A 15021-nucleotide genomic window follows, 5' to 3' on the forward strand; every position below is an offset into this window, starting at 1 on the left:
TTATAAAAATAAGGGTGATTGATCAGAGTAGGCCAGTGATGTGGTCTACATGGATTTCGTATTTGGTAATGTGATACATGGATTTAGCAAAGGGCTTGAAAATGTAAACCACATCAACTGCTCTATTCTTATCAATCCTCCATATAATCTTTCCAAAAAGACTCAAAATTAGTTAGACATAATTAGTTTCTTCGACCCCGACCCCACCCCCACCCTTCCATGTGGTTAACAGTGAAATAGGAAGCTGTAAACTGTAGGAAGGTATCAATGGATTCTTCAAGCAAATGAACTTGAAAGAACGAGAGTTGAAGCCTTTGAAGAAGTCAAACAGCGCAAAAGAATACACAGTAATTGGGAGTGTACTGAGATGTGGAGCAGGTAAGGAAATGAATATCCACTGGCCCCTGAAGGTATCAGGTCCGATAGGTAACCTACCCAAAACCCATCTTAACCACTTTCACAGCTGAAGTGCAGAATGAGAGAATGGTGGTTATGCTGCAACTAAATAAATATCCCCCAATGTGTTTTGTGTGTAGTTCTGCTCAATTCAATACAGAAAGAACATAATTGTCCCAAACATGCTGCAGAAGAGGTTTACAATGATATGGGTGACACGGTGGCTCAGTAATTAGCACTGCTGCCGATTGCAGCCTTGGGCAATTGTCTGTGTGAAGTTTGTATATTCGCCCTGTGTGGGTTTCTGCCAGGTGGTTCAGTTGCCTTCCACAGCCTCAAGACACGTACTTTATGTGGTTTAGATATGGTAAGTATGGGTTACAGGGATAGAGGTGGGGGTAGGGTCTAAATGGGAAACTCTTTAGAAGGCCTGTGTGGTCTCAATGAGCCACATGGTCCTTTTCTGCATTGTGAAAAACTGGCTGAGGAAAGACTGGATAGGTTGGTAGTGTTCTCCTTGGAACAGCAGAGGTTGAAGGGTGTAAGATGTACATGGTTGTGAGGGAATCGAATACAAAGTTGTTAGTAGGGCAATCGGCTACCATGGGTTATAGATTTAAAATGATTGGTAGGAAGATCTCAAGATAAGTAATTAAAGTGGGAAAGTGCAAACTTTAAACTGACAAGTAAATATTGACTTGACTAAAATTAATAGTTATTCAGTGCTAAAAATGAAGTGAACTCGGGCAAATAAATTAGACATGTTAACATGGTTGGATATTTATAGAGAGATGACCTTAGCTTGGAAGGGTTAAATGTAGATGGCTTTCTCTGTGAAGGTCTTTTTTTCAACAAATTGCAATGTGGCCATTCTTTTAGGTGAGGCTGTACTGATATTTAGGTTAGAAGCCATTGAGTCATTTTCAAAGTGGAGTTGAATCAAGTTGTGAAATGATCGGTGTCATCTTGCCTACTTTTATTCCCATGTGGAATGTTGGCTGTCCCACTGTTTATTGCCTATTCTTGTTGCCCTTGAAGATGGTGGAGAGCTGCCACCTTGAACTGCTGCAGTACATGTTATGTAGATAGATGCACAATGTCATTAGGGAGTGAATTTAAGGATTTTTAACCCTGCAACAGTGAAGGAAGGGTGATGTATTTGAGTCTTGGTGGTGACTGGAGCTTGCAGAGGAACTTGCAGCTAATTGTGTTCCATATATTCGATATCCTTCTAGGTGGAATTGGTCATGGGTTTGGAAGGTGCTGTCTAAGGATCTTTCAGTTTGTGCAGTGCATCTTCAGACTGCTACTACTGAGCATCAGTGAATGATGACTGAATGGCACCATATGCACAAACAATCGAGCATGCTGCATTGTCCTGGAGCTCACATGGAGACAAGTGGAAAGTTTTCCATCACCTTGCTGACTTGTGCCTTCCAGAGGATTAGCCAGGGTTTGGGAAGTCAAGAGGTGAGTTACTCAGCCTCTGATCTGCTCTTATGGCCATGACATTTATGTGGTGAGTCCAGTTGAGTTCCTTGTCAATGATAACGCCCAGGATGCTGATAGTGGGGTTTCAGTGATGGTAGCACCTTTTTTATTGGAGATGGTCATTACCTGGCATTTGTGTCACACAAATGTGACTTTACAGCCCACGCCTGGTTATTGTGCAGGTCTTGTTGCATTTGGAAATTGACTGCTTCAATATCTGAGGAGTTGTGAATGGTGCTGAACATTGTGCAACCATCAACAAGTATTCCCACTTCTGACTTTTGTAATGAAGGGAAGATCAATGATGAAATGGTTGGGCTTAGGCCACTCTCCTGACAAACACCTGTAGAGATGTCCTGCAACTGAGATGATTGTCCTCCAACAACCACAACTATTTTCCAATGTGTCAGATATGACTCCAGTCAATGGCAGGTTTTGCCCTTGATTTCCATTGATACCAGTACTGTTCAGGATCTTGATGCCACAGTCAGTCAAATGCAGTCCTGATGTCAAGGGCTGTCACACTCGGCTCTCCTCTGCAGTTTGGATCTCTTGTCCATGTTTGAACTAATGCTGTGATGAGCTCAGGAGTTGAGTGACTGTGCTGACACCAAAGCTGGATATCAGTGAGCAGGTTCTTGCTAACCACTCTTTGATCAACGTTAAAGTGATGGAAGGTGTCATCAACCGTGTTATCAAGCAGCATCTGTTCACCAATGACAGAGAGCAAACTTTCTGCTGGTTGGAGTCATACTTGGCTTTTATGAAGATGATTATGACTGCTAGAGATTAATCATCTCTGCAGGACTTCCTCAGGATAGTCTCCTGGCCCCAACCATCTTAAGCTGCTTCATCAATGACCTTCCCTCCATCATAAGGTCAGAACTGGAAATGCTCACTGATGATTACATAATGGTCACCACCATTTGTGACTCTTCAGATACTGATGCAATCCATGATCAAATACAAACAAATCTGGACAATACCTAGGCTTGAGCTGACGTGTGGCAAGTAACAGTTGTGCCACACAGATGATCTAACCGTGTCCCCTTGACATTTTATTGTGTTACTGCCACTGAATTCCCCATTATCAGCTTGCTGGGAGTTACTATTGACTAGAAACTCAACTTATACTCACCCCATAAACAGCGTGACTACCAGAGCAGAAAGAGGCTAGAAATACTACACTAATAACTCATGTCCTGTCTGGGTCCTAGAGTTCTACAGCACACAAACACCCTTCAGTTCAGTTCTTCTGCACCAATCAGATTTGGTAAAGTGCTCTAGTCCTATTTGCCACTATTTGGTGCATATTCCTCTTAAACCCTTCCTACTCGTGTACCCATCCAGATACCTTTTAAATATTGTAATTGTACCAGCCTCCACCATTTCCTCTGGCAGCTTGTTCCATACATGCACCTCTCTCAGCGTGAATGAAGTTGCCCCTTAGGTCTCTTTTAAATCTTTCTCCTCTCTCCTTAAACGACTGCTCTGAGGTTTTAGACTCCTCTACCTAGGGGAAAAGACTTTGGCTATTTGCCCGATCCATGCCACTCATGATTTTACAAAGCTCTATCAGGTCATCCCTCAGCCTTTGACGCTCCAGGGAAAATAATCTCAGCCTATTCAACCTCTCCCTATAGCCCAAACCCTCCAATCCTGGCAACATCACTGTAAATCTTTTCCAGTTGAGCAGCAATTTTCCTATAGCAAGGAGGCCAGAATTGAAAGCAGTATTCTAAAAGTGGCCTCATCAATGTTCTGTACAGCCATGACATGATGTTTCAACTCCTGTACTTAATGCACTGACAAAACAGCAATCTTGCCTTCGATTATCGGCATTGCAACCCATTGCCTAGCATGCAAATGCTGTTCTTTGAAGTAATACAGGAGATGTCATATTTTCCCTCTTGCTAGCTAACGACTCGCCCTTGCAATACTTGATTTCAAGTGTACTCATGTTACGATTGCAAGTATCCTTGAAACAGTCTTGTGACCCACTGGCCATCAAGCTAATTTATTATGTAATATATCCATGAGGATATGATCATCTTACATGCTACAGATGTGCTCAAGCCATCAAAACTGCCTGTTACCTTTCTTAGAATCTCTAATTTGGAAAGGAGTGCTGCTAGCATGATTTTGCTGGGCAGGATATACCTAAAATGTACCATAAACAGAGTTTTTATGCAATTCTATTGTGAATAGAGTTGAATGCAAAGCTTTTTGTTTTGATAAGCACTGGAATTAAGTCTTGTAGCATATGAAGTCTTGAATGCACTTTTTGAAATGGCAGAGCTTTTCCATTACTCTAAAAAAGTAATTGGAATTATTATCTGGATGTCACTGTCCCTGCAGGTGTCTGCCATTGGTTAATACTGAATGAATTGGCATAGCAAGTGCAAAGACAAAGAATGGTGGGTGAGGAGGTGGCCTGTGGTATTAAGTTGATATGGAGGGTATGATGGGAAATGAGAAGTGGACAGTCTGTGATAGGATATGGAGAGTCAGCGTTAAAGGACCTTAACAACATGACTGGGATGAAGCTCCAAAGAATGGAGATGGGCCTTTTGAACAGCCCGTACCTGTACTCGACAGCCCTATGGCCACTTTGGATCTGTCTGGCAGGTGGCAGGCCTGATTCCATTATGCCCCTGTCCCCTCATTGTGACAATGCCGCTATTTCAGGCAAGTTATCGCAAAGCAGGGATGCTAAGCTGGGAAATTTCTAGACTTAAAGTATTCACCTTGGAGTGCAAATCTGACCCGTTAACATTTTTCTTCCATTCCCTCATTTGCTGTTTGACCTGATGAGTACCTTTTAAAGCATTTTAGTACATATATGTGTAGTACACCACACAAAGTTTATTGTAACATAGACCCTGTTCTGCTAGCCTTTTTGTAAATTCTTGTGAGGAGAGGTGATGCTTGATTCCAACTCCCACATTGTACGAATCTTATTATTATTTAGAAACCTTTGGAAACTAAAACAAATAATGTATTGCTGTTCGATACGTCAGAGGTAAAACTCACTATAATGTTAAATGGATGAACTTAAATCCACAAATTAAATGAATTTAGATGATAAAAAGTGGAATGCCTGAAAGAAGCGATTGTAGTAGGTAATTGATTATTCCACTTCCTGTTGTTTAAGTATTAATTTCTAGCTTCCAAAGTACCCTGTTCCTTTAATCACCTCTTCAAAGCCTTCCAACTTACAACATGTCATAATTATTTAAATATTTTAGGTGTGGTCTTTTCCGTCATCTCTGTTAAAGCTGTTCACTTTTGCTTGATGAAAGAATGTCCTTCAACAGATCAATTGCCTTTCAGTACGTTGTTCAAATAACTTGTTTTCACAGCAGATGGTGAATATAGGCTGGTCATTCAACTGGGGAAAAACAAAAAATAATCATGTTTTTCTTTCCTGGAGAACGGTTTGTAGTGTTTAACAAGCTATCTCATCTGAGACCAGCTCAGTCAAAACAAAAATTCCACGATAATGAAATAAATTTATCCATTAAATCATAGCTGGATAGAAATTTAGGGGCTAACAAAAATGGATTGCAATAGTTAGTGACTGTAGCAGTCTAAATTATGTAGCACTCACCAATTACAAAATGTTTCCTGTTACTTAGCGAGTCTGCATGTCAAGTTCACGTGGTTAAGTGTCAGTGATCAAAATATCAACAAGCATGCAGAGATGCACTGGTCTACAAGTTTATCCACTTTCCTTGATTTGTGGATAGATAAAGAACAAGCAACCAGGTTCTAAAATCAAATCAGGTGCAGAAAGTTAACAGTATCTTTAATCTTCAAATTTTTCTGAAATCCTTTATTATTGCTTACATAAGAACACGAGAACTAGGAGCAGGAGTAGGCCATCCGGCCCCTTAAGCCTGCCCCACCATTTAATAAGATCATGGCTGATATTTTTTTGTGTCTCAGCTCCACTTATCCGCCGGCACACCATAACTCTTAAATCCTTTACTATTCAAAAATTTATCTAGCCTTGCCTTAAACACGTTCAGTGAGGTAGCTTCAACCGCTTCACTGGGCAGGGAATTCCACAGATTCATAACCCTTTGGGTGAAGAAGTTCGTCCTGACCTCAGTCCTACATCTGCTTCCCTTTATTTTGAGGCTATGCTGTCTAGCCCTGGTTTCACCTGCTAGCGGAAGCAACCTCCCTGCCTCCACCTTATCTATCCCCTTCATAATCTTGTACGTTTCTATAAGATCTCCCTTTATTCTTCTGAATTCCAATGAGTATACTCCCAGCCTACTCGGTCTCTCCTCATAATCCAACCCTCTCGACTCTGGAATCAACCGAGTGAATCTCCTCTGTATCCCCTTCAGTGTTAGTATATCCCTTCTCAAGTAAGGAGACCAAAGCTGCACACAGTACTCCAAGTGTGGCCTCAACAGAACCCTATACACCTGCAGTGTAGCGTTCCTGTTTTTAAACTCCATCTCTGTAGCAATGGCAGACAAAATTCCATTTGCCTTTTAATCACCTGCTGCACCTGCAATATTACTTTTATCGATTCGTGCACAAGGACAACCAAGTCCCTCTGCACAACAGCGTGCTACGATATTTTACGATTTTAAACATAGTCCATTTTGCTGTAATTCCTACCAAAACGGAAGACCTCACACTTATTAACATTGTACTCCATCTGCCCGACCTTTGCCCACTCACTTAAACTATCTATATCCCTTTGTAGACTTTCATTGTCTTTCTACCACTCATCTCCGTGTCATCTGCAAATTTTGATACACCACACTTAGCCCCCAACTCCAAATCATTTCTCAAACTTTCTTTGCTAATCTCAACATTCTGATCTTTTCCGACCATGCTAGTCTCTAACTGAACGGTTCTCAGTCACATTTGTTGAAGTAAACAGACTTTTTAATCTTTGAACAGGGTGAAAAGGATCCGTAAAATTCATTTCCAAATTTAATCACAAATCTGATGAAATGCAGCCTACTATTGTGATAGAAAATTCCTGAGATTTTAGATCTCTTATCTTTGTCTTTTCCTAACCCATGCAATTAAAGCATATTTAAAAATACAGAACTGGAGCATGGGCAAAATAATTGTTCTTTCAAGGATCCTTTGAGACATTCTTGAAGGGCATTTATTCTTTTTCAGAGATTCCTTTCTCATTCTTGTTACCTCCTTTATTGTAAGATTCTGTCATATAGAAATATTGCACATTTATTTATATTGTTATGTTTCAGTTTTTCTCATGACACAAAAATTCTGAATGCTGTATGCATTTTTTTTGGAAATTCTTTTAGCTTGGAATTTATAAATAAGAGGCTTTTGATTATTTTATAATTATTAAATTTCCCCTGTTGTTGCCAAAATGCGATGTCTCTCATGCACATTTTAATTAACCCCTCTTCTCCCACCAGCACAGCAAGTTTAAAAATTTTGGAACACCGCCAATAGTTAGAAGATCCCTTAGTTTTGGATCAGCAATTTTTTTTTTAACCTTATGACATTATTGAGGGTTTTTTCAGCCTGTTCTCTTGATGGTTCAATGTTGAGAATCCTTGGAGCATCTGTTGGTACTTTTAGCTTGAGTCAAATTTGCAAAAAAAAGTGCTGATTTTACAATGTCACCGTTATCGTACAAGGTAGTTGTCCTGAAAGTTATAACTTGAAAGCTTTAGAATAGTCCTGCCCACTGATATGTAGATAAATGTACATGTAATCATATGGTACAGGCTATGACGGCGATCTTTCCCTGGTTGAAAATTTTTGAAGCTATTTTTGACTTTTGGGGGAATTTCTCCACTGCTCCTCTGTATTTTACATGCTGAACTAAAGACACCTCTTTGACCTGAACTCCATCTACATCGTAAGGTTTAGTGTTATGTAAATGCAAGCTGTTGTTGTTATATCCAGTTGTTCTTGACTTGATATGAATGTGATCCCACACCTGCTGTTCACTTCACCAGTCAATGATTAAATTAATTAGTGCACATTGACCTTCCTGATGCATTGGCAACCCTTTCTACTCATAAAGTCATTTGATTCAGTTTTTCACAATAGTCTGCATTGCACTTGAGGACAATGCACAGTACAAGGTGTAGGACACAGGCAGCTTGAAAACAGTGCACAATACAGGTAATTTGAGGCAATTTCTTTCAACCATAAAGATCTAAACATTCACTTATACATGTTTATCACAAGCCTAACAAGTTTGATAATATGTAATGGGCAACACAGCTCTTCATTACAAATCAATCCTCACTGTATGATATCAGTGGCAAGATCAATACAACCAGGCATTATTCGATTTGATCGATGTTCAGGGCCATTGTTTTATCATGGCAGAATAACTCAAGTTTCACATTTTACTGCATGGGATTGTGAAAATTCTACCAGGGGTTTAGTGGTTGTGTTCAGTGATTCATTACACAGTTGTGAACTGTTTTAATGTTTCTGGAATGCATCTAGGAGTGGTCTCCTTTTAAATTTCTATGAGGTATTCATAAAGGTACAACTATTTTCCCTTTTTCTCATGTCTTTGATTCATTTTTGAGACATGCAGCTATCAGACTTGGTGCCTATGGGTACTATTTTGAAAAAAAACAGCACAAGAATTCTCTCAATATCCCAATGAAAATTATCCCTCGAGCAATGTCAATCATTTATCTCATTAGTGTTTGCACACAAGATAAAACAATGTTTTATAACATTGTAACAGTGAGTATATTTCAAAAGTGTGATGTTGACTGTAGGATTATAGAATGATTATAGTGTAGAAGAAGGCTAGTTGTTCTACTCACATCAGCTCTCAGCAAGAGTCATTTCAAACAAAGTACTGTAGATGCTGGAAACCTGAAGCAAAAACAGAAAGTGCTGGAGATACTCAGCAGTATCTGTGGAGAGAAAAACAGCGTCAAGTCCAGTGACACTTTGACAGTCCTGAGAGTCATTTAGCTAGTCCCACTCCAAGTCCTGTTCAAATAGTATTGAAAAATTTTACACTTCAAATATTTATCAAATTTCCTCTCACAATCCAGAATTGAATCTGGATGGGTACAATAAGAAAGCTTTAGAAGGATATGGGCCAAATGCTGGCAAATGGACCTATATTAAATCAGGATATCTAGTCGGCATGGATGAGGTTGTCTCAAGAGTGATACGGCACAGAAGCAGAACCTAATTGAATCTGTCCACATAACTGCCAAGCAGTGCTTTCCAGATCACAATCACTTGATTCTGTGAAGTCAATCAATGTTACAAAGATCAAAGAAGGCACTGAGTAAATGCTTGTTCTTTCAAGTTCAGTCAAGTGAACTTGCTAATTATATACATTTTGTAAAGTTTTCTTTGCTCCACAAAACACCTTGGAACATTTTTGTACATTAAAAGTTGCTGTAGTTGTAGCTAGAAAAACATACTGAGACATTTCTGCCCTATATGATTGACATACTTGCTGGATGAGGTGGCTGGCCCATTAAGGGAGCCTATTTCAACATTATGGCCAATAATAAAGGCTATATTTGTGCAGCGCAATAGTAAACAGTGAAGCATAGCCAGTAGTACACTTTACAAGGATATAAATAATTTGGTGAAATGGACAGACTCAAGGTAGAAAAAACACAGCAACATCAACTTCTATTTATATAGCACCTTTAATGTAGTAAAAAGTCCTAAGGTGTTTCACTGTACTGTTGTATTCACAATTACAAGAAAATAAGAAGAATCTAAGGGCAAGTAACCAAAGCTGTGTCAAAGAGATAGCTTTTAAAAAACATTTCAAAAGAAAGGATGGGCAGCAGAAGGATTTAGTTACTGAATTCCAGACAGTCATGAATGCAATGGAATAATCTAGACTAAATGTAACAAAAGCATGAATGAAAAGCTCAACAGAAGTTTAGCTGAAAAAGAGATGAAGTTGGATGGTGTTAATAAGATGGAAATAGTTGTTATTGATGATGGTGTGTGTGTGGTTGGAAACTCATCTTAGATTTCCAGTACTTGCAGTTCTTTGCTTGAAATGACCCTTGCTGAGAGCTGACATGGGAATGGTGGGATGACTAGTCTGCTTCTACACTGTAATCATTCTATGCTTTACATTCAGCATCGCACTTTTGAAATATATTCAATGTTAAAATGTTACAAAACATTGTTGTATCTTGTGTTGACCTTATGATGGAGGGAAGGTCATTGATGAAGCAGCCTAATCAGCTTCAGTTGCTTCATCAATGACCTTCCCTCCACCATAAGGTCAGAAGTTGGGATGCTCTCCAATGATTGCACAATGTTCAGCACCATTTGTGACTCCTCCAACAGTGAAGCAGTTCCATGTTCACATGCAACAAGATCTGAACAATATCCTGACTTAGGCTGACAAGTGGCAAGTGACATTTGTGCCACACAAATGCCAGGCTACGATCATCACCAATAAGAGAGAATCTAATCACCACCCCTTGACATTCAATGATGTTACCATCACTGAATTCCCCACTATAAACATCCTGGGGGTCACCATTGACCAGAAACTCAACTGGACTCACTACATTAACTCAGTGGCTATAAGATCAGGCCAGAAGCTGGGAATACTGCAGAGAGTAACTCACCTCCTGACTCCTCAAAGCCTGTCCTCCCTCTACAAGGCACAAGTCAGGAGTGTGATGGAATAGTCCCCACTTACCTGGATGAGTACAGCCCCAACAGCACTCAAGGAGCTTGACACCATCCAGGACAAAGCAGCCCACTTGATTTGCATTACATCCACGAGCATCCACTCCCTCTACCACCAACCCTCAGTAGCAGCAGTGTGTACTGTCTACTAGATGCACTGAAGAAATTCACCGAAGATCCTCAGACAGCACCTTCCAAACCCATGACCATTTCAATCTAGAAGGAACAAGGGCATCAGACATATGGGAACACCACCACTTCCAAGTTCCCCACCAAATCACTCACCATCCTGACTTGGAAATATGTCACCGTTCCATTACTGTCGCTGGGTCAAGATCTTGGAATTCCCTCCTAATAGCATTGTGGATCAACGCGCAGCAGGAGGACTGCAGCAGTTCAAGAAAGCAGCTCACCACCACCTCACGGGCAACTAGGGATAGGTAAGAAATGCTGGCCAGCCAGCGACGCCCACATCCCACGAATGAATAGAGAGAAAGAAAGATAAAAAGTTCAAACAGATTACTAAGTTTGCAAGCAATTTAGTTTAGTTTCAAGTTGTTGATAGGGCAATTGATGAGGAACAGCGTTTGGGCTGGAGACTGAACACAATGGTTTCATTTTTTCCAATTATTTAATTAGAGAAAATTTCTGTTTGCCCAGTGTCAGCTAAAATTTAAAATATTAATCAGCATCATACTAAAAAAAACTGGGTATCTGGCTGATGGACTGTAGCAGTTTATTGAGTGAAAATTGGTTGCCATGTCTTCCGTGCTATAACAGTGACTTCTCTTCAAAACTTACTTTCCTTTTCTCTCTTTCCCATGCAATTGTCAGCTTGTAGCCATGACTCACAATTACTGGCTGGACTTCCCTGCTACTCACATGGGTCACTATCAACATCCATAACTCTCTCTCTCTCTGTCCTCTCTTCCTGGAGGAGATGTGCATAGGACTTTAGGAAGAGAGTGAGGCCCAGGGATGGTGGCCTTCCAGTGAAAGGCACCTTGATGCCCATTGTCAATGCAAATCCATCTGGTCTAGTGGGAAATTGGTCTTTTCTAGAAATCTCCAGGGATCATCCACCCATGATGCCCACGACTTTAGAGCCAGAGCCTTGGGCTGCAAAGATAGAAAATGTCTGCTGATCAGCTGTTTATTCATGCCTTTGTTGCATCTAAAATTGACCCTTCTAACATTCTCCTATCTAGACTCGCCATGTTCTCGAGGTCATCCAAAGCTCTGCTGCCTGTGTCCTAATTTGCCCCAAATCTGATTCATCCACCACCACTGTGCTACCCAAGCTCCTAATTAAACATTGCATCTATTTTAAAATTCTTACTCTAGTTTTCAAATCTTTTCACGGTCTTTTCGCTTACTAATTAAAATGTTCTCCAGCCCCACAATTGTTTAGAATATCTGAGTTACTATAATTCTGGCTGCTTCAATGTTATATATTTTAATTGCTCCACCGTCAGTAACGATGCCTTTAGTTGCCCAGACCCTAAGCACTTGAGTACTTTCCTAAAATTTCTCTGCCTTACTGTCTCCATCTAAGTAGTTGCTTAAAAGCAACCTATTTGACCAAGGTTTTGGTCATGTCCCTTAACATCCCCTTATGTGGGTTTATATCAAATTCTGAGTTATAACAGTCCTCTGAAGTGATTTGGGACAAATTATTACATCAAAAGTGCTAGGTTTATTATTATTAAATGCAGTTTGAAATTTTTTTATAATCATTAATATGCTACTGCATCCAATTCTCATCACCATAATTTATGAAGGTTGTCAAATCTTTAGAGAGGAAACAGAAGAGATTGAGTAGAATGATAAGAACAAAAAGAGCTACAGATGCTGTAAATCAGAAACAAAAACATAAGTTGCTGGAAAAGCTCTGCTGGTCTGGGAGCATGTGTGAAGGAGAAAACAGAGTTAACGTTTCGAGTCTGGTGACCATTTTTGAATGGTCACCAGACCCAAAATGTTAACTCTGATTTCTCTTCACAGATGCTGCCAGACCTGCTGAGCTTTTCCAGTGACTTATGTTTTTGAGTAGAATGAAACCGGGAGTGAAGTAGTTAAGACCAGAGAAAATCCAATCAGTTTCCTTGGAAAAGGGAATTTTTTTGTGGAAGCACAACAAGTGACATTCAATATGATAGAGCATTTGGATTCACGTACATAAGGAGAAACTGTGTCTGGTGCCAGAAAAGTTAGTTATTCAGATGACACAGAGTTTTGGTAATTGACAAAAGAGTCAGGGATGTTGTAAGGAGAGACTTTATTCACAGTAATTTATTATGATCCAGAATGCACCATCTCGAATAGTGGCAGAAACAGATTCAAAATGTATATTCAAAAGGGAATTGGATAAATACGTCATGGGAAAATTTTTGCAGAGCTATGAGGAAGGATTGCATTGATGAGCAGAATGGCCTTCTGCTGTAAGATTCCTTGGCTGGAATAATCTATTTTCCCTTATGCAGATTGGGGGATGCTGGATTGAGTGCTGATTGCTGGGCTTTGCGACCAATTCAGCGCCACATCCAAAAGTCCTGCCCTCCCTGAAACTGCCAGCCAGTCAAAACATTGTATGAGAATTTGTGGGCTGAGTGGGGAGAGTCAGTGGGTCAGAGACAAGAGCACGGGGTGGGGGAGAGGGTGCAGCCCTCACCTTCTGTAGCAGCCTATGCTTCATTAGTCCTCCTGATTGCCCATAGATTGGTGGAAAATCGCACAACCCAATAGGCAGGCCATACTGTTTTTCCCAGTCAGGAAGGTAGCTATTTTTCACACTTGCTGGGAAGTTAAAGTAATTGAAGTTATTGAAAGTTGATGGCCTTAAAATGGTCAGTAACACAGACCTTACTGTCTGAAACTTAATTGCTGAGGTGGCAGAAAGGAGACAGATTTCTCCCTCGTGTCAACCCGCACAATAATTTGACCTTATGGCAAGGTTGAACGATATTTCAAATGCATTACTGCTGATTTGACTCAGGAGGTGAATGGTGCTTTGTTGAATGCCACAGGATCATATAGCCCTGTGAACTCCTATTTCACGGCATCCCAGTTGAGAGGTAGAATTCTGGTTTGTGGTCCCATCCCTAGCCTGTGCTTTGCAGTGTTTTGCAGCTCCTGTCTCGTTGGCTGACTGAGGAGAATAGATAACGGTGACAGGATATAGCTGACCTTGTAATTATGATGCCTGGGGCTGGACTCCTATGTGAAATGCTAGATCTGTAGAGCATCTTGTGGTTCCACAAAGTAAATACAGTGAATAATTTGTGCATGTTTGCATTTGCACATTACTATGGGATCCAGCATGTGTTTCTGAGGACAGACTGATGTTAGATAAAAAAAGAGCAAGTGACAGAATGAGATAACTCCCCTGTGGCAACATATAAATACATGTTAATTCAATACAGCTAGACTGAGAATAGAATATGGTCGTAACCCAGGGAGCATGAAGTGAGTTTCTTTTTGTATTTTGGCCTTATATGAATACTTGTGCTGTAACTTTGGGTGCTTGAGATATGATTGCATAGTGCCCCTTTGGGCTGGGGAGGTCCTCCACCAAATCTCAGGGACACAATGTCCTGCACAATGGCTACACAATGCTGCAGCATAATGTTGCTTGTGGAGGGGATCCCCTTTCCAAGATGCAAGCTTTGACTCAGCGCTGCCCTATGTCACACTGTCCAATCAGCTTAGTGTGATGGCAGAATTCGAAATCTGAGCCATGTTGGTTCTGTGAAAGATCTAGACTGAGGTTGCAATATGGGCTGTGTACTTATGCTCCTTAAAGGGCCAGGGACCCAAATTGGAGAAATTTCCATTGCAAACTGTCTGGAATCACTCTGGAGCGTTTCTGGATGCTTCTTAATTGTGTTGACCTCAGGGATTTGATGTACAACATTGAGGCATCCTCACAATGATGCCTGAGCACTCAATAACCTGGTGAGCAAAGAAAGAGTCAACAAGTATAAGGGCAAAGGTGAGAGGGCCTTTGGCTCAGCAGTAGGACAGGAAGAGAGGGTAGAGACTGTGGAGAGGTTAGAACCCTCCATGTTCCTTCACAGTGGGAGAAAGATGTCTGGTGGTCAAGCCTATTACACACAACAGAAGGCATTGGTTTTTTAAGTTGGCTGCGTGGCGTCGGGCCCAAAAGCAGGAGGAGATTACTTTCAGAAGTGTGTCAAGTTTACTTGTGAGATTACATTCTTCCCAACCTTATAATGTTCAAGCATGGGTAAAATGTGAGACATGATGGGCAGATGAGTGGCAAGTTCTGCCCTCTGCATTCTAGGTGCCAATTTGCAGGCATAATATTTAATAGTTATCTGGATGCCAGTTCACTCTCTGCCACCCAGGAGCATCATTTGAGCTGTACACCTCACACCCACCCATCCCAGAGTGATGACAAAAAAAAGTGCCGTATCTTAGCAACATCACCTCAGAGATTTTTTGGAT

The sequence above is a fragment of the Stegostoma tigrinum genome, chromosome 5, assembly GCF_030684315.1.
Source record: "Stegostoma tigrinum isolate sSteTig4 chromosome 5, sSteTig4.hap1, whole genome shotgun sequence".
NCBI classification, from domain to species: domain Eukaryota; kingdom Metazoa; phylum Chordata; class Chondrichthyes; order Orectolobiformes; family Stegostomatidae; genus Stegostoma; species Stegostoma tigrinum.